This window comes from Lissotriton vulgaris, chromosome 10 (genome assembly GCF_964263255.1).
Source record: "Lissotriton vulgaris chromosome 10, aLisVul1.2, whole genome shotgun sequence".
NCBI lineage: Eukaryota > Metazoa > Chordata > Amphibia > Caudata > Salamandridae > Lissotriton > Lissotriton vulgaris.
The window spans coordinates 44,685,511-44,705,173 of NC_141698.1; the positions used below are offsets into that span (position 1 = coordinate 44,685,511).

Sequence of the window (19,663 nt, forward strand, 5' to 3'; positions counted from 1 at the left end):
ATTTGCGGCCGCACTTCTGGACCCGGCTTCTCAATTGGAATTAGTTTTCCAGAATTTCTGCCTAACCTAACTTCTTCTGTTCAGGCCGAGAGTTTACCGGGGTTCTACTTCTTGCCCCTCTTAGTACTGAGGTGGTAATTTGATCTGGGGCGGTGGTTGGAGCTTTTAAGAACGGAGTTGGATAAGGAGATTTCAATTCGACTAGCATTACTATACCCCAGTGCTTGAAGATACTTTCCTCTTCCTTGATTTTGTTTGCGATTTCACTTGAGCTCCATCTTGTCCTCGTCACCTCCTGGCCTAGGGGGTTATTATTTGGAAGGAATTCTATGGAAAGTAAATCCTTTGGGTTTATGTTTCCAAGACTCGGGATAGAGTTTAAGAGTCGTAATACATTCCCTCTGTTTAATATGTCGTCTCTTCCCCGGGATATGTATTCCGGAATGAAAGTGATGCTGACCACTTCATCGGTTATCCTTTCCTTGATTTTATTAGTAGGGGTTACGACCTGTGAAAGAGGACAGAATTGCCGAGATTTGTTCTTTTCTACTCCTTGGATAACAGATTTGGGAGAAGGCGGTAGGAGGGCAGATAAAGACTTGGGGCCCGATTCACAGAACTAACTTAAGACAAAATCCTAAACTTACTACTTTTGGTATTCACAGAAGTTAGGATTTTGGCTTAAGCTTGTCTTAAAACAGACTTAAGACAGACTTAAGTTAGGATTATGTCTTAAGTCTGTCTTAAGTCTGGCTTAAGACAAACTTAAGACAAAATCCTAACTACTGTGAATACCAAAAGTTGTAAGTTTAGGATTTTGTCTTAAATTAGTTCTGTGAATCGGGCCCTCCGTTCGCTAAAGCTCTGTCCGCGGTGCTGAAATCCAGGTTGACATGATTGCATGATGAAGTAAAACTATGGATAGTTGCAGCTCAGACCATGGTGCTGAAGTCTGGTTTACTGGTATTAGATGACAGACTAGAACTACGGCTAGTGAAAGTTCTGCCCATGGTGCTGGTGTCCAGATTAGGGGTGTTATATGGCAGACTAGGGATAGGTTAGGCTCTGCCCTTGGTCCTGAAGTCCGAATTAGTGGAATTAGAGTGAAGACTAGAACTGCGGATAAGTAAAGCTCTCTCCTTGGTGCTAAAGTCTGGATTAATGGCATACTATGGCAGACTAGAACTAGGGATAGGTACATGCTAGGTATATGGTGTTGACGGCTGGATTACTGGTACTATATTGCCGACTACGGCTACGAATAGGTAAAGCTCTGTCCATGGTGCTGAAGTCTGGATTTGTGTTATTATATGGCAGACTATGGCTACGGATAGGTAAAGCTCTGTCCATGGTGCTGAAGTCCGGATTTGTGTTATTATATGGCAGACTATGACTACAGATAGGTAAAGCTCTGTCCGTGGTGCTGAAGTCCGGATTTGTGTTCTTACATGGCAGACTATGACTACGGATAGGTAAAGCTCTGTCCATGGTGCTGAAGTCCAGATTTGTGTTATCACATGGCAGACTATGACTACGGAAAGGTAAAGCTCTGTCCATGGTGCTGAAGTCCGGATTTGTGTTATTATATGGCAGACTATGACTACGGATAGGTAAAGCTCTGTCCATGGTGCTGAAGTCCGGATTTGTGTTATTATATGGCAGACTATGACTACGGATAGGTAAAGCTCTGTCCATGGTGCTGAAGTCCGGATTTGTGTTATTATATGGCAGACTTTGACTACGGATAGGTAAAGCTCTGTCCATGGTGCTGAAGTCCGGATTTGGGTTATTATATGGCAGACTATGACTACGGATAGGTAAAGCTCTGTCCATGGTGCTGAAGCCCGGATTTGTGTTATTATATGGCAGACTAGAACGATAGACAGTCCATGGTGCTGACAGCTGGATTACTGTTTTTTGATGGCAGATTAGAACTTTGGATAGTTAAATGTGATAGCCCTAGTCTGACATATAATACCGCACTAGAACTATCAATAGGTAAAGCTCTGTCCATGGATAACTGGTACTATATTGCCGACTAGGGCTACGAATAGGTAAAGCTCTGTCCATGGTGCTGAAGTCTGGATTTGTGTTATTATATGGCAGACTATGACTATGGATAGGTAAAGCTCTGTCCATGGTGCTGAAGTCCGGATTTGTGTTATTATATGGCAGACTATGACTACGGATAGGTAAAGCTCTGTCCATGGTGCTGAAGTCCGGATTTGTGTTATTATATGGCAGACTATGGCTACGGAAAGGTAAAGCTCTGTCCATGGTCCTGAAGTCCGAATTAGTGGAATTAGAGTGAAGACTAGAACTACGGATAAGTAAAGCTCTCTCCTTGGTGCTGAAGTCCGGATTAATGGTATACTATGGCAGACTAGAACTAGGGATAGGTGCATGCTAGGTATATGGTGTTGACAGCTGGATTACTGGTACTATATTGCCGACTAGGGCTACGAATAGGTAAAGCTCTGTCCATATTGCTGAAGTCTGGATTTGTGTTATTATATGGCAGACTATGGCTATGGATAGGTAAAGCTCTGTCCATGGTGCTGAAGTCCGGATTTGTGTTATTATATGGCAGACTATGGCTACGGATAGTTAAAGCTCTGTCCATGGTCCTGAAGTCCGGATTTGTGTTATTATATGGCAGACTATGACTACGGATAGGTAAAGCTCTGTCCATGGTGCTGAAGTCAGGATTTGTGTTATTATATGGCAGACTATGACTACGGATAGGTAAAGCTCTGTCCATGGTGCTGAAGTCCAGATTTGTGGTATTATATGGCAGACTATAACTACGGAAAGGTAAAGCTCTGTCCATGATGCTGAAGTCCGGATTTGTGTTATTATATGGCAGACTATGACTACGGATAGGTAAAGCTCTGTCCATGGAGCTGAAGTCCGGATTTGTGTTATTATATGGCAGACTATGACTACGGATAGGTAAAGCTCTGTCCATGGTGCTGAAGTCCGGATTTGTGTTATTATATGGCAGACTTTGACTACGGATAGGTAAAGCTCTGTCCATGGTGCTGAAGTCCGGATTTGTGTTATTATATGGCAGACTATGACTACGGGTAGGTAAAGCTCTGTCTATGGTGCTGAAGCCCGGATTTGTGTTATTATATGGCAGACTAGAACAATAGACAGTCCATGGTGCTGACACCTGGATTACTGTTTTTTGATGGCAGATTAGAACTTTGGATAGTTAAATGTGATAGCCCTAGTCTGACATATAATACCGCACTAGAACTACCAATAGGTAAAGCTCTGTCCATGATGCTGAAGCCCAAGTCGATATGAATGTATGTTGAAGCGGTGCTGAAATCCAGGTTGACATGATTGCATGTTGAAGTAAAACTATGGATAGTTGCAGCTCAGACCATGGTGCTGAAGTCTGGTTTACTGGTATTAGATGACAGACTAGAACTACGGCTAGTGAAAGTTCTGCCCATGGTGCTGTTGTCCGGATTAGGGGTGTTATATGGCAGACTAGGGATAGGTTAAGCTCTGCCCTTGGTCCTGAAGTCCGAATTAGTGGAATTAGAGTGAAGACTAGAACTACGGATAAGTAAAGCTCTCTCCTTGGTGCTAAAGTCTGGATTACTGGTATACTATGGCAGACTAGAACTAGGGATAGGTACATGCTAGGTATATGGTGTTGACGGCTGGATTACTGGTACTATATTGCCGACTAGGGCTACGAATAGGTAAAGCTCTGTCCATGGTGCTGAAGTCTGGATTTGTGTTATTATATGGCAGACTATGGCTACGGATAGGTAAAGCTCTGTCCATGGTGCTGAAGTCCGGATTTGTGTTATTATATGGCAGACTATGACTACGGATAGGTAAAGCTCTGTCCATGGTGCTGAAGTCCGGATTTGTGTTATTATATGGCAGACTATGACTACGGAAAGGTAAAGCTCTGTCCATAGTGCTGAAGTCTGGATTTGTGTTATTATATGGCAGACTATGACTACGGATAGGTAAAGCTCTATCCATGGTGCTGAAGTCCGGATTTGTGATATTATATGGCAGACTATGACTACGGATAGGTAAAGCTCTGTCCATGGTGCTGAAGTCCGTATTTGTGTTATTATATGGCAGACTTTGACTACGGATAGGTAAAGCTCTGTCCATGGTGCTGAAGTCCGGATTTGTGTTATTATATGGCAGACTATGACTACGGATAGTTAAAGCTCTGTCCATGGTGCTGAAGTCCGGATTTGTGTCCTTATATGGCAGACTATGACTACGGATAGTTAAAGCTCTGTCCATGGTGCTGAAGTCCGGATTTGTGTCCTTATATGGCAGACTATGACTACAGATAGGTAAAGCTCTGTCCATGGTGCTGAAGTCCGGATTTGTGTCCTTATATGGCAGACTATGACTACGGATAGGTAAAGCTCTGTCCATGGTGCTGAAGTCCGGATTTGTGTCATTATACGGCAGACTATGACTACTGATAGGTAAAGCTCTGTCCATGGTGCTGAAGTCCGGATTTGTGTTATTATATGGCAGACTATGACTACGGATAGGTAAAGCTCTGTCCATGGTGCTGAAGTCCGGATTTGTGGTATTATATGGCAGACTTTGACTACGGATAGGTAAAGCTCTGTCCATGGTGCTGAAGTCCGGATTTGTGTTATTATATGGCATACTATGACTATGGAAAGGTAAAGCTCTGTCCATGGTGCTGAAGTCTGGATTTGTGGTATTATATGGCAGACTTTGACTACGGATAGGTAAAGCTCTGTCCATGGTGCTGAAGTCCGGATTTGTGTTATTATATGGCATACTATGACTATGGAAAGGTAAAGCTCTGTCCATGGTGCTGAAGTCCGGATTTGTGTTATTATATGGCAGACTATGGCTACGGATAGGTAAAGCTCTGTCCATGGTGCTGAAGTCCGGATTTGTGTTGTTATATGGCAGACTTTGACTACGGATAGGTAAAGCTCTGTCCATGGTGCTGAAGTCCGGATGTGTGTTATTATATGGCAGACTATGACTACGGGTAGGTAAAGCTCTGTCCATGGTGCTGAAGCCCGGATTTGTGTTATTATATGGCAGACTGGAACGATAGATAGTCCATGGTGCTGACAGCTGGATTACTGTTTTTTGATGGCAGATTAGAACTTTGGATAGTTAAATGTGATAGCCCTAGTCTGACATATAATACCGCACTAGAACTACCAATAGGTAAAGCTCTGTCCATGAGGCTGAAGCCCAAGTCGATATGAATGTATGTTGAAGTGGGGTATGGATAGTTCCAGCTCAGTCCATGATGCTAAAGTCCGGTTTTATAGTATTATATGGCAGAATAGCACTGCAGATAGGGAAGGCTTTGTCCTCTGTTCTAAAGTTTGGTTTAGTGCTATTATATGCCAGATAGGGCTACGGATAGATGCAGCTCTGTCCATGGTGCTGAAGTCTGGGTTAGATGTATCATAGGGCACAGTAGGATCGTGGTTCGGTAAAGCTCTGTCCGCGGTGCTGAAATCCAGGTTGACATGATTGCATGTCGAAGTAAAACTATGGATAGTTGCAGCTCAGACCATGGTGCTGAAGTCTGGTTTACTGGTATTAGATGACAGACTAGAACTACGGCTAGTGAAAGTTCTGCCCATGGTGCTGGTGTCCGGATTAGGGGTGTTATATGGCAGACTAGGGATAGGTTAAGCTCTGCCTTTGGTCCTGAAGTCCAAATTAGTGGTATGAGAGTGAAGACTAGAACTACGGATAAGTAAAGCTCTCTCCTTGGTGCTGAAGTCCGGATTACTGGTATACTATGGCAGACTAGAACTAGGGATAGGTACATGCTAGGTATGTGGTGTTGACGGCTGGATTACTGGTAATGTAATGCTGACTAGGGCTACGAATAGGTAAAGCTCTGTCCATGGTGCTGACGTCCGATTTGTGTTATTATATGGCAGACTATGGCTACGGATAGGTAAAGCTCTGTCCATGGTGATGAAGTCTGGATTTGTGTTATTATATGGCAGACTATGGCTACGGATAGGTAAAGCTCTGTCCATGGTGCTGAAGTCTGGATTTGTGTTATTATATGGCAGACTATGGCTACGGATAGGTAAAGCTCTGTCCATGGTGCTGATGTCCGGATTTGTGTTATTATATGGCAGACTATGGCTACGGATAGTTAAAGCTCTGTCCATGGTCCTGAAGTCCGGATTTGTGTTATTATATGGCAGACTATGACTACGGATAGGTAAAGCTCTGTCCATGGTGCTGAAGTCAGGATTTGTGTTATTATATGGCAGACTATTACTACGGATAGGTAAAGCTCTGTCCATGGTGCTGAAGTCCAGATTTGTGGTATTATATGGCAGACTATAACTACGGAAAGGTAAAGCTCTGTCCATGATGCTGAAGTCCGGATTTGTGTTATTATATGGCAGACTATGACTACGGATAGGTAAAGCTCTGTCCATGGAGCTGAAGTCCGGATTTGTGTTATTATATGGCAGACTATGACTACGGATAGGTAAAGCTCTGTCCATGGTGCTGAAGTCCGGATTTGTGTTATTATATGGCAGACTTTGACTACGGATAGGTAAAGCTCTGTCCATGGTGCTGAAGTCCGGATTTGTGTTATTATATGGCAGACTATGACTACGGGTAGGTAAAGCTCTGTCCATTATGCTGAAGCCCGGATTTGTGTTATTATATGGCAGACTAGAACAATAGACAGTCCATGGTGCTGACACCTGGATTACTGTTTTTTGATGGCAGATTAGAACTTTGGATAGTTAAATGTGATAGCCCTAGTCTGACATATAATACCGCACTAGAACTACCAATAGGTAAAGCTCTGTCCATGATGCTGAAGCCCAAGTCGATATGAATGTATGTTGAAGCGGTGCTGAAATCCAGGTTGACATGATTGCATGTTGAAGTAAAACTATGGATAGTTGCAGCTCAGACCATGGTGCTGAAGTCTGGTTTACTGGTATTAGATGACAGACTAGAACTACGGCTAGTGAAAGTTCTGCCCATGGTGCTGTTGTCCGGATTAGGGGTGTTATATGGCAGACTAGGGATAGGTTAAGCTCTGCCCTTGGTCCTCAAGTCCGAATTAGTGGAATTAGAGTGAAGACTAGAACTACGGATAAGTAAAGCTCTCTCCTTGGTGCTAAAGTCTGGATTACTGGTATACTATGGCAGACTAGAACTAGGGATAGGTACATGCTAGGTATATGGTGTTGACGGCTGGATTACTGGTACTATATTGCCGACTAGGGCTACGAATAGGTAAAGCTCTGTCCATGGTGCTGAAGTCTGGATTTGTGTTATTATATGGCAGACTATGGCTACGGATAGGTAAAGCTCTGTCCATGGTGCTGAAGTCCGGATTTGTGTTATTATATGGCAGACTATGACTACGGATAGGTAAAGCTCTGTCCATGGTGCTGAAGTCCGGATTTGTGTTATTATATGGCAGACTATGACTACGGAAAGGTAAAGCTCTGTCCATAGTGCTGAAGTCTGGATTTGTGTTATTATATGGCAGACTATGACTACGGATAGGTAAAGCTCTATCCATGGTGCTGAAGTCCGGATTTGTGATATTATATGGCAGACTATGACTACGGATAGGTAAAGCTCTGTCCATGGTGCTGAAGTCCGTATTTGTGTTATTATATGGCAGACTTTGACTACGGATAGGTAAAGCTCTGTCCATGGTGCTGAAGTCCGGATTTGTGTTATTATATGGCAGACTATGACTACGGATAGGTAAAGCTCTGTCCATGGTGCTGAAGTCCGGATTTGTGTCCTTATATGGCAGACTATGACTACGGATAGTTAAAGCTCTGTCCATGGTGCTGAAGTCCGGATTTGTGTCCTTATATGGCAGACTATGACTACGGATAGGTAAAGCTCTGTTCATGGTGCTGAAGTCCGGATTTGTGTTATTATATGGCAGACTATGACTACTGATAGGTAAAGCTCTGTCCATGGTGCTGAAGTCCGGATTTGTGTTATTATATGGCAGACTATGACTACGGATAGGTAAAGCTCTGTCCATGGTGCTGAAGTCCGGATTTGTGGTATTATATGGCAGACTTTGACTACGGATAGGTAAAGCTCTGTCCATGGTGCTGAAGTCCAGATTCGTGTTATTATATGGCATACTATGACTATGGAAAGGTAAAGCTCTGTCCATGGTGCTGAAGTCTGGATTTGTGGTATTATATGGCAGACTTTGACTACGGATAGGTAAAGCTCTGTCCATGGTGCTGAAGTCCGGATTTGTGTTATTATATGGCATACTATGACTATGGAAAGGTAAAGCTCTGTCCATGGTGCTGAAGTCCGGATTTGTGTTATTATATGGCAGACTATGGCTACGGATAGGTAAAGCTCTGTCCATGGTGCTGAAGTCCGGATTTGTGTTGTTATATGGCAGACTTTGACTACGGATAGGTAAAGCTCTGTCCATGGTGCTGAAGTCCGGATGTGTGTTATTATATGGCAGACTATGACTACGGGTAGGTAAAGCTCTGTCCATGGTGCTGAAGCCCGGATTTGTGTTATTATATGGCAGACTAGAACGATAGATAGTCCATGGTGCTGACAGCTGGATTACTGTTTTTTGATGGCAGATTAGAACTTTGGATAGTTAAATGTGATAGCCCTAGTCTGACATATAATACCGCACTAGAACTACCAATAGGTAAAGCTCTGTCCATGAGGCTGAAGCCCAAGTCGATATGAATGTATGTTGAAGTGGGGTATGGATAGTTCCAGCTCAGTCCATGATGCTAAAGTCCGGTTTTATAGTATTATATGGCAGAATAGCACTGCAGATAGGGAAGGCTTTGTCCTCTGTTCTAAAGTTTGGTTTAGTGCTATTATATGCCAGATAGGGCTACGGATAGATGCAGCTCTGTCCATGGTGCTGAAGTCTGGGTTAGATGTATCATAGGGCACAGTAGGATCGTGGTTCGGTAAAGCTCTGTCCGCGGTGCTGAAATCCAGGTTGACATGATTGCATGTCGAAGTAAAACTATGGATAGTTGCAGCTCAGACCATGGTGCTGAAGTCTGGTTTACTGGTATTAGATGACAGACTAGAACTACGGCTAGTGAAAGTTCTGCCCATGGTGCTGGTGTCCGGATTAGGGGTGTTATATGGCAGACTAGGGATAGGTTAAGCTCTGCCTTTGGTCCTGAAGTCCAAATTAGTGGTATTAGAGTGAAGACTAGAACTACGGATAAGTAAAGCTCTCTCCTTGGTGCTGAAGTCCGGATTACTGGTATACTATGGCAGACTAGAACTAGGGATAGGTACATGCTAGGTATGTGGTGTTGACGGCTGGATTACTGGTAATGTATTGCTGACTAGGGCTACGAATAGGTAAAGCTCTGTCCATGGTGCTGACGTCCGATTTGTGTTATTATATGGCAGACTATGGCTACGGATAGGTAAAGCTCTGTCCATGGTGATGAAGTCTGGATTTGTGTTATTATATGGCAGACTATGGCTACGGATAGATAAAGCTCTGTCCATGGTGCTGAAGTCTGGATTTGTGTTATTATATGGCAGACTATGGCTACGGATAGGTAAAGCTCTGTCCATGGTGCTGATGTCCGGATTTGTGTTATTGTATAACAGACTAGAACGATGGATAGTCCATGGTGCTGACAGCTGGATTACTGTTTTTTTGATGGCAGACTAGAACTTTGGATAGGTAAATGTAATAGCCCTAGTCTGACATATAATACCGTACTAGAACTATCAATAGGTAACGCTATGTCCAGGGTGCTGAAGGCTAGATTGCTTGTGTTTTATGGCAGACTAGGACCATGGCTTGGTAAAGTTCCGTCCATGGTGCTGAAGTCCAGGTCGACGTGATTGTATGTTTAAGTCTATGCATAATTCCAACTCAGTCCATTAGTACTGCTGATAGGACTGCTGATAGGTAAAGGTCTGTCCATGGTGTTAAAGTCCGATTTGGTGGTATTATATTAAGGTCTAGGAGAGCAGAGAGTAAAAGAGTTTTTTTGTTGTTGCTGAAATCCGAATTTGTCGTTTTATATGGAAAACTAGGACTACGGATAGGTGAAGGTCTGTCCGTGCTGCTAAATTCCGGATTGGTGTTACTATATCCACTGATCCACACTTTGGAGGCCACCAACATGATTGGAGACTACGGCGCTCTTTCTAGAATAATGGAAATCGAATAAAACCACAGAGATCAGATGTTGACCCTTTCTAGACAATTAACCACCTGTCATATATAGTAAGGTGGTTGTCCCCGCGCCCTAACTGGTTGATTATATAAAACACTTCAGGATCAAATATATTCATGCATATAAAAAGACGAATAAGTACAGGGAGGATCTGACCTACATTTTTATAAGGTGCTGTTCTTAAAGAACATTTATTCTTGGGGACATTGTGGAAGATTGACAGCAAAGCCCCAATCATTATTCCGTTGCCCTGAAGAAGTCCAATTGGACGAAACGCGTTGTCTACGTATGTTTGTGAAGAATAAAGAATAAAGAACTCCTAAAGCCTTACAGAACGGATTCTAAAATATCTTATTGTCTTTGTTTATCTATTTGTCTGCTGTTGAATATTTCTTTGTGGAGAGTGCCGGATCATAGTGTTTGGTGTTAGTATATGGCAGCCTAGAATTGCTGGTAGTTGAAGCTCTATCCACGGTGCTGAACCCCTCATTAATAGTATTATATGGTAGACTAGGACTATGGATCCCTAAATCTCTGTCCACGGTGCTGAAGTCCTTGTCGATCTGATGGTATGTTGAGGTCAAGCTACGGATACTTGTATTTCTGTCCACGGCGCTGAAGTCATTGTCGAACTGATGGTATGTTGAGGTCAAGCTACGGATACTTGTATCTCTGTCCACGGCGCTGAAGTCCGGATTAATAGTTATATATGACGGGTTCCGGCGGTGGAGAGTTAAATCTCTGTCCAAGGTGCTGAAGTCCATGTCGGTGTGATTGTATCATGTTGAAGTACGGCTAGGGATAGTTACAGCTCTGTCCATGTTGCTGAAGTGCGGATTAATGGTATCAGATGACGGGCTACAACAGTGGAGAGTTAAAGCTCTGTCCATGGTGCTGAAGTCCAGGTTGCTTTGATAATGTGTCTAAATAGGATTACAAACATGCATCCCTGTGTCCATGGTGCTGAAGTCCGAGTTTGTGCTACTTAAAACGGGACCAACGCCATGAATAGGTAAATCTCTTCCTGGGGAACTGTTGCCCCCGCTCTGTGGGCCCGATTCACAGAATGAACTTAAGCCTCAATCCTAAACTTACTACTATTTTGGTATTCACAGAATGCACTTACTACTTTTGGTATTCACAGAAGTTAGGATTTTGTCTTAAGTCTGTCTTAAGTCAGTCTTAAGTCTGTCTTAAGTCTGTCTTAAGTCTGTTTTAAGACTAACTTAAGACAAAATCCTAACTTCTGTGAATACCAAAAGAAGTAAGTTCATTCTGTGAATGCCAAAAGTAGCAAGTGCATTCTGTGAATACCAAAATAGTAGTAAGTTTAGGATTGAGTCTTCTGTGAATCGGGCCCTTGGTTTTGCAGGGTGAGTCGCAATCCTTTGCCGAGCCCCTGGCGGCAATTTTTGTTGGTCCTCCTTTTTTGACAAATGGAATTCAGTGGAAAATCCCCCCTGGGGTTGGATTTCCTTGGTGTTTTTTTGAGGTTGCCGAATTTCTGAAATTTTGTTCTAATAATGTTGCCTCCTGCCTTTTATTCGTTGTTGAGAGGTTCCTTCTTGCTGGCTTTTTTGCAATTAGTGGTGTGTCCTGCCGCTCTATCACTATTGGGGACGTCCTACTTTCAGGACTTAACGGTGGCCCCGGGGGGACAGCCATAGTTGTGAGGGGCTCTACGATGGACTGATCCAACCTGCCAAGCAAAGCAGAGCGATGGCTGGACCCGGTTTCATCATGGACGGAGACTGGTTCCACTGCAAAGAAAGGTGGTTTGCTCAATGTGTTTAGAACATGAGGAAGTGGCTTCTTATTACGACCCTTCCGTTTTTGTTTTTTAGAAGCTTTCTGTACTGTAGGGTATTTGTTGGAAGGAGCTATTTTTTGTTGGGCTAATGTTGGCATTGCCTCGCAAACTTCAGTATTATTGGGAGGGCTAGATACTATTGGTTTAATATTTGGAGATTCGAGCAAGGCGGTCCCTACCTTATGCTGACCATCTGGAGTTGTAAAGGACGGTAAGGAGTTCCCTTTTATTTCTGATAGTAAGATCCCTAACATAGTTGGTAATGTTGTTAGCTTATCAATTATTGGTGCGCAAGTGCACTCAAGATGGATGGTTTGGCTTCCATGCAATGCTTCTTGACCCCGCTTGATTAAGTTATTAAGCTCTGATAGTTTGTTATCGATCCCTGATGTGAAATCAGCCAGTGTCTGGAGAACTGTGAGTTGTAAGTCCATTTTATGAGATTGATATTGTAAAGCTGTAGTTGAATATTGCATTGAGTTTAAAATTGCTGCCCAAATTGAGTCGGTGGGTGCAGTATTATTGAGATTGCTTCTTTCCTGCAATGATGTATTATGAGGTACGGCAGGTGTAATATTTTGGGCAGGTTTTAGATTATATGAGGCGACAAGCTCCTCCCACTCCTGTGAGGCCAAAAAGGACAGGTCCAGGCTTGATATATAGGAGTCTCCATAAGGAGACATTGTGTGGCGCTCTGGTAGGTTACCAGCCAAAGTGCTGAGGGGGTCCGTGGAGTGATCTGAAGCCCCCGGTAGACCTGACTGTGGATTTTCCCTGAAGAGTGGGGGGCTGTTTTTTGGAGACTGCAAGAGAGCCATTTCCAATCGATCTTTGAGCGGATTCTGGGGGGAGCCCCCTAATGCATTAATTCCAGCCTTTGCCTCTAATACCTCTTCTGAGGCAATTTCAGCTGAACTAGCATCCACAATGCTTTTAAGTTGTTGCTGATGCTGGTCTTCTATGGTGGGTAAGATCCTCTGTTCCGTTTTGGCTTGGTTTACAACTTGATTATTGAATTGATGAGGTAAGGATTGCGGTTGGGATTCAAGTGGCGTATTGGGCGACATAGAGAGAGCCTGACAGGCTGGCTGAGTGATTAGCTGAATGGGCTGGCCGATCGGTTGGCTAATGTCAACGGTGCTTTTTGGAGAAGTCTGGTCATCTATTGTAGATGTGTTCCTTTGAACGGTTTTAACTTGGTTTTCAACTTTTTTATTAGCTTGGTGAAGTGAGAGTTGAGATTGGTGGACAAGTGACGTTGAAGATAGCTTGAGAAAAGCCTGATCGACTTGCTGGTTAATTGGCTGTTTGCTTAGCTGATACGTTAGTCTGGACTTCTCAGGCTGAAATGGCGGTTGCAGCCCTTTTACGTTCGCGCTCTTTGAATAGATTGCTGTCCCTGGATCTTTCAAAAATCCGAATTTCGTATACATTTTGGGTTGGAAAGTGCAGGGCTTTTTTCTTTGAAGGGCCCCATCGATGTTTATCAGTGTGCAGTCCCCTTGTCTTCCTAAAATTCCTGGTAATTGCGTTGGATTAACTGATAAATTAGAAGTGGTTTACCCATTCTTGAATTTGGGCTGAGCACGTCGCCATTAATGGAGGTGTTTACAGAAGAATTTGTGTCAGAGCTGATGGTGGTAGACCCCATTCCTGGTGTGCCTTCTTTAATAGATACTGACCCCCGTCAAGGGCCACTGGGCTGTTCTATACACGCTGTTGCATTGTCTTGTTTGGACTTGGACTTTGACTTCGACTTCGGGGGAGTCCTTCTCACTCGGCCAGATCTCATGACTGGCTCCACAGACCGTGCCTAGTTTAGCACATGATATATAATGAGAACCAGTGTACTATACAGTTGGAAGATCTAGTAAAGTACCAGAAGGATGACTGGACCGATGAATGTGAGAGTGTCTGCCGATGACCCAATTGCTGAGGCTGAAGCTGCAGAACACTAATGTAGCATGCACGTACCTTGCACTCTTCCTGCCACCTGGGAGGAATCTGCCCCGGGGGTGGGGATTCAAATGCTGGTTGTGCTCCTCTCCTTTTCCTCTCCGCTCTCTCAGCGGCCCCCCAGCTCCTCTGAGCGGCCTGACGGCAGACCAACCAGTAGAAACTCAGCTTGCCCTCGCCTCAGATCTATGCAGCCCAATGTCGAACAGTCAGCACAGCGAGCACACTAGCACACTACACCGCTCCCCCGATCCGGAATTGGGGGCAAGAAGCTAATAGGAGACTGAACGGCAGGGCCGATAAGAGGGCGAACTGACAAAGCTGATGGAGCCCAAGGAGTCCGTGGAGGCGCAGCTGAAGCCAGAGGTGGGGGCGAGGCGTGGGCGATTAACAATTTTAGTTAATTTGTTTTTTTTCTCTTTGACAGATCACTGCTCCTCTCTGGCAGAAATAGTGGGGCACAGGCACAGGCTGGCCTTGTCCATCGGCCACCCCTCAGCACTTATTACCCTGCAGCAGACCCACAAACCTGGGTTGCGTTGGGTCACGTTAGACCAGCCTCCATTGTGCCCCCCCTCGCTGCCCTGCCACCTCACCGTAGATGGTGCCTTTGGGAGGAGACAGGAAACCGGAGTATGGCGACGTTAGGGGCCCCAACAGCAGGCGGCAGTAACAGCAGTGGAGCCTGGGAGACCCAGGAGAAGCCAGGGGGCTGGGGGGAGCTGGCGGCAGTGCAGCCCAACAACAGTACAGCCCAACGCCCAGGGGAGGCCCGGTTTGGCTGGTTGCGGCGGCGGCGGAGATGAAAGGAGCAATCCGGCTAGCCACCTTCTGCTCTGCTCAGCCCCGCAAGCTCTCACCTCCCCACAGTCCGTAGTCCGTAGGCCAAAGCTCCGAGGGTGCCGGGGGCGATGTCCGCTGGTAGAAGCTGGCCGCGGGTAGCAAGGCGGCGGCTCCCGCAGAGAGAAGAGCACAGAGAGAGGAGCGCAGGTGGAGACCCAGCAAGCCAGCGAGCCAAACAAATTACTCCTCACAGCTGTTGACTCCAGGCGTCGGCAGCATCTTAGAAGGAGATGGCACAAGGAGTCTTTGTTAACCTGTTGCTTTCAGGAAGTCCAGTCTTTAATCCTTTTAGAAGCAATTACTGAGGGCTGTAGTTCCAAGTGTGCAACAGGAGCAGTCCTTCAGATTGCAATTCTGATTGCAACCCTTTGGTGATGTAAACCAGGGTTCCAGCAGGGCAGTCCTTCTTCTTGTAATTTCAGGCAGTAAAATGGAATTGCTATGCAGCTCTTGCATATTTATTCAATGATCTCAGGAGTCAAGCAGAGGGCACCCCGGTCGAATGAGGTACCTTTTGCCACCCAAAAGCATGACAGCATCCTCCAAAGTGCGGCATAGTCTTGCCCCACAAAGCAGTGCACTTTAAAAATCAAGATGGAGAATTCCTCTCTAGGAGAGTAAGACCTGGTTAAACCAACCTACTGGTATTGCTCGTTTACATTTCGACTCCCCCCAGACCTTCTGTAAATTCCATTCCTGTACCTGCCATCTGGCTGGGGGTGCAGGAAGAGGGGGTAGACCTGGCATCATTCCTTACATTCCTGCTCTCTTTGAAGCCCAGTTTGATTTACCCAGCCCCCATTTTGACCTGTTTTCTGCAGCTGCAGAATTTCCCCATCAGAAATCATCTGCTCTATGCAGGCCACGTATCTCCTTATCAAAGAATCTTGGCTAATTCTGTTAAGGCTGAACATTCATAAGGGGCTGCTAGGTGACTTGATTTTAGCTCACAGGAAAGTAAGTTCTATAACTTATTGTCAGTATTAGTTATGATAAATTCAATGGTGGCAAGTTCTCATTTATCATTACCAATCTTTTAAGCCTTTGAACTATTTTATAGCCCCCTCCTAGCAATATTTATACTTAAATAAAATATTCCAATGTTAGCCTATGGAGCTATGGGACATTTATAAAACATAATGGATAAGCGTGTTGCTAAGCAAACATTGCTAACGCCATACTTCTCCAGTCACATGAATGCGACACACGCCTGCGTTTTCCTTAGGGCTGAGTTCAGCTGTTTAGCCCCAATACAGGCACCCTTGCCTCATAGTGCAAGGGTGTCAACTTTGGGGGAAATTATTGTTAATGTGCAGGAAGATCTCCCTTCCTGCACATGAACAGTAATCCATGGTGTTTTGAAACATTCTATTTGTGCTGCTAAATGCACACCTAGGAGTTACAAAACCTATTTTTTTTATTGTTTATGTACAGAAAGGAACACCTTCCTGCATATAAACAATTAAAATCAATCTGCTGTGTCTGTGTGTGCTGTACAAGGCAGCACACATGGAAACAGCAAAAATGAGGCAAAATAAAGCATTTCTTCTCGTTTTGCCTCTTACAAACTGGTTTTCCCTGGTCTAAATTTTGGCACTGCCTCCTATTTAAGCCACCCTTGTAAATAGGGAGCAGCTTCAAAATCAATGGGTGTTGTGGTGGAACACCCACCGGAACACCCATTGCCGTCCCCTTTCAAGCTAAGTACATCATGAAAGGGTGCCTTATTTACAAGGTAGGGTTACGCCACGTTAAGTGGCTTAACATGGCCTTGTAAATAAGGTGAAGCCCCTATCTCCAACACCACGTCACTAACGACTTTGTGATGGCAATAGGGGCTTGTAAATATGCCTCTAAGTATCTAAAGTGGGGAAAAACACAATTGGCCGTTTTTCCATTGCCCGGGCATATAAAACATATTTAAAGATATCCAGGCTTATAGATACCTAGAACCCCCACTCCTGTGGCACCTAGGGGAGACCTTAGGGGTGACATATGTAAAAATAAAGTAGAATACCACTTTATAAGAACATTTAATTTCAAAGTCAAATTTGCATGTAACATATATTTAAAGACAGTCTGAAAAGTAGGGCTGCCTTTAAAAATGACAGCAAGCAACACTCCAGTGAAGGAAATCTACAAAACCTCTAAACCTCACTGCACTATTATATACTAGCGACCTATAGGTAGTTTGTATCCCCTTGACCTGTTATATACTAGGGACTTATAGGGTCACTTATTGGCAATATATACTAGACTATTAGTTTCTTCAAAAGTGGTACAATGGTTGCTTGATTTAGTGGATGTTCATCAATACCATTTGAGATGGATGCTCTGATTAGGTCTGTGATGTCAAAAAAGCCTCAATTAGTAGATTATATGGCTCATTTAAACAACACCAATACACTCTCTGCCATTGTTTTTGACCCCCTCTACGGTGATTGCTGATTGTTTTTTAAGGGGGAGCCCCCATTTCATATTTTAGGATGTAACCATTGCCATTGGCCGATATCTATCCAAAATCATGCCATCTTATGCAAGACCCTCTACCTCTTTGGTCCAGATTTCCAAGAAACGCAACACAGCAACACAGCAACCAAAAATGGGAGACGGAGAGTACCAGTACCCTATCTACAAAGATATGGCTCCTCCTCCACTCTCCTGAACGCCGGTCCCAGCTGCTGTGCGCCAAACACACACCTTGGCACCATAGTGCTAGGGTGCAGGCCTGAGGCTACAATAGGTTTTGCACTGCAAGGTTACCCTTCCAGTACAAAATACTATACTTAGACACACTTTAAACCCTTCCTACTTGCATATGTGCAGCTCATCAACCCGTCCCTCTAGATGATTACTGATTTTTCTTCTTACAGTGGGGAGCTCCCAATACTCTACTCTAGTCCCCATCCTGCTCAGAGGTAATTTGAAGCTTGGGCAAAAGGATTGGGGGGGTGAGAGCATATTTCTCAACAATCAAATTGGCTAGAATCCATTATATGCGAAGCAGTGCAGTAGAAGATTGTGAGGGGTACTCTTTGCCACTCCACTCCATTGTATGCCACTCTAGTCTCCATCATGTCACTAACTTTTAGCTATGCCACTAGTTCTCTCATAGCAGACAGAATTGTCTTTGCCAATGCTTGTTATCCACTTGGAATGATGTGAGTTAAGAATGTTTGGAATGTGGTAGGAATGGTAAAAATTAAAAAATGTAGAACAGAAGTCTTTGCATGACCTGAAATATTTAAGTCCAGGAACTCCCTTTTGAGGAGGTTGATCACAGGCTTGTGTTTTCTCCTGCAGAACAGAACATTGTGGGATCCCTGTATTTTTTGTTTGGTAGTGATGTAATTAAATAATTGTGCTGGACGTTTTATGATATTGGCATACACATTTGTATTTATCGTTGCTCTTCTACCTATATGTGAACTTTCTCTACATGATGCACCAATTTGTTTCACATGTATGGCACTATTTGAGTGTGTGTTCATCTGTTACTAACATACCTTTTGTAGGCCCTTTTTCTCACTCAGGTGTTTTTTTCCAGTCTCCCAGAAAGGTTTAAAGGGATAGCATGGTAAGCATTCACTATGATCATGTTGTATCATTCACAGTTTCTTGACCAGATGATGTTTTGTATGTACATTGGGTTTTCCCAAGGACCACTGCCTAATTGACTTTCTTCACAAGGTCTTTCACATTGTAAACCCGTTTATCAATAACATTCTCACTACCTCACTATCAACAGCTGACATGCCCTCAGATTAGAATTTGACAGTGGTGAAACCCCTCCAAAACAATCTCCTGACACACTATCTAATTTACGCCCCATCTCACTGCTTTTAGTACTAACCAAAGTGTTTGAAAAATCTGCCTGGAACATTTTGATGTACGTCATCCCCAGCAATCTGGTTTTCATTTAAAATATTCTACAGAATCTTCTCTGCTGCAAGTTTCTAACACACTAAAACTGACCCTGGATGTGGGAAATAATGCTTTGCTGATCCGGTTGGTTCTCTTTGCCGCGTTCGATACCATTTCACACTACATACTTCTTAGAAGAACAAAGGACTGTGGCCTTTCCCTAAAATCATTGGCCCGGATTAAATGCTTTCTAGCAGGTAGGAGACAAGTAGTCACATTAGGACCTTTCTCCTCTATAGAAAGACCACTGACATGAGGAGGTCTGCAGGGTTTATCTCTTAGCCCTGTTATTCAATATATATATGACCCCGTAATCTGCCTGATAGGTTTTTTTTGGAATCACTACAACATCATATGCAGATGATACACAGCTCATTCCTTCATTGGACAAAGGGTCCTTTGGCACAGAACTTAACTTCTGAAACTGTCTTCTTGAAGTTGCCAGGTGAATGCAATAAAGCACATTAAAATGTAACACAGACAAAATGTAGATCCTGACATTTGGCAATTCTAACTGCTTTAATCCAATTTAATGATGAACGAACTCAGCACCCACCTGCCACATTGGAAGTGCCAAGAAACTTAGGAGTGACATCCTAAACCTCGCTCTTCTTCTGCCCTCAATCTCCTTCCATGGCTGGGACATGTTTCAACTTAATCAAATCCCTAAAAAAGCTTTTTGACTTCCTCCAATTAGCTCACAGAAAAAAAGTTTATTTTACTCGTATTACTTCTAGACTCAATTACTGTAACAGTTTCTATACAGGATACTCCAAATATATACTTTACAAACTTCAGATGGTGCAACATGCAGTAGCTAGACCTTTGCTTAAACTTGCCAGACGTTCTGCTTCCACTGCTCTAGGAACTCTTAATTGACCACTGGCACACATAAGGACCCTGTCTT

At 43.9% G+C, this 19,663-nt stretch overlaps 1 protein-coding gene across 1 annotated transcript in view; it reads right to left on the reverse strand.

The window, feature by feature from the left end:
• The window catches only part of LOC147684530 (vomeronasal type-2 receptor 26-like), a 99,158-nt gene that overhangs the window by 11,300 nt on the left and 68,195 nt on the right, over positions 1–19,663 (reverse strand). The window lies entirely within an intron of this gene.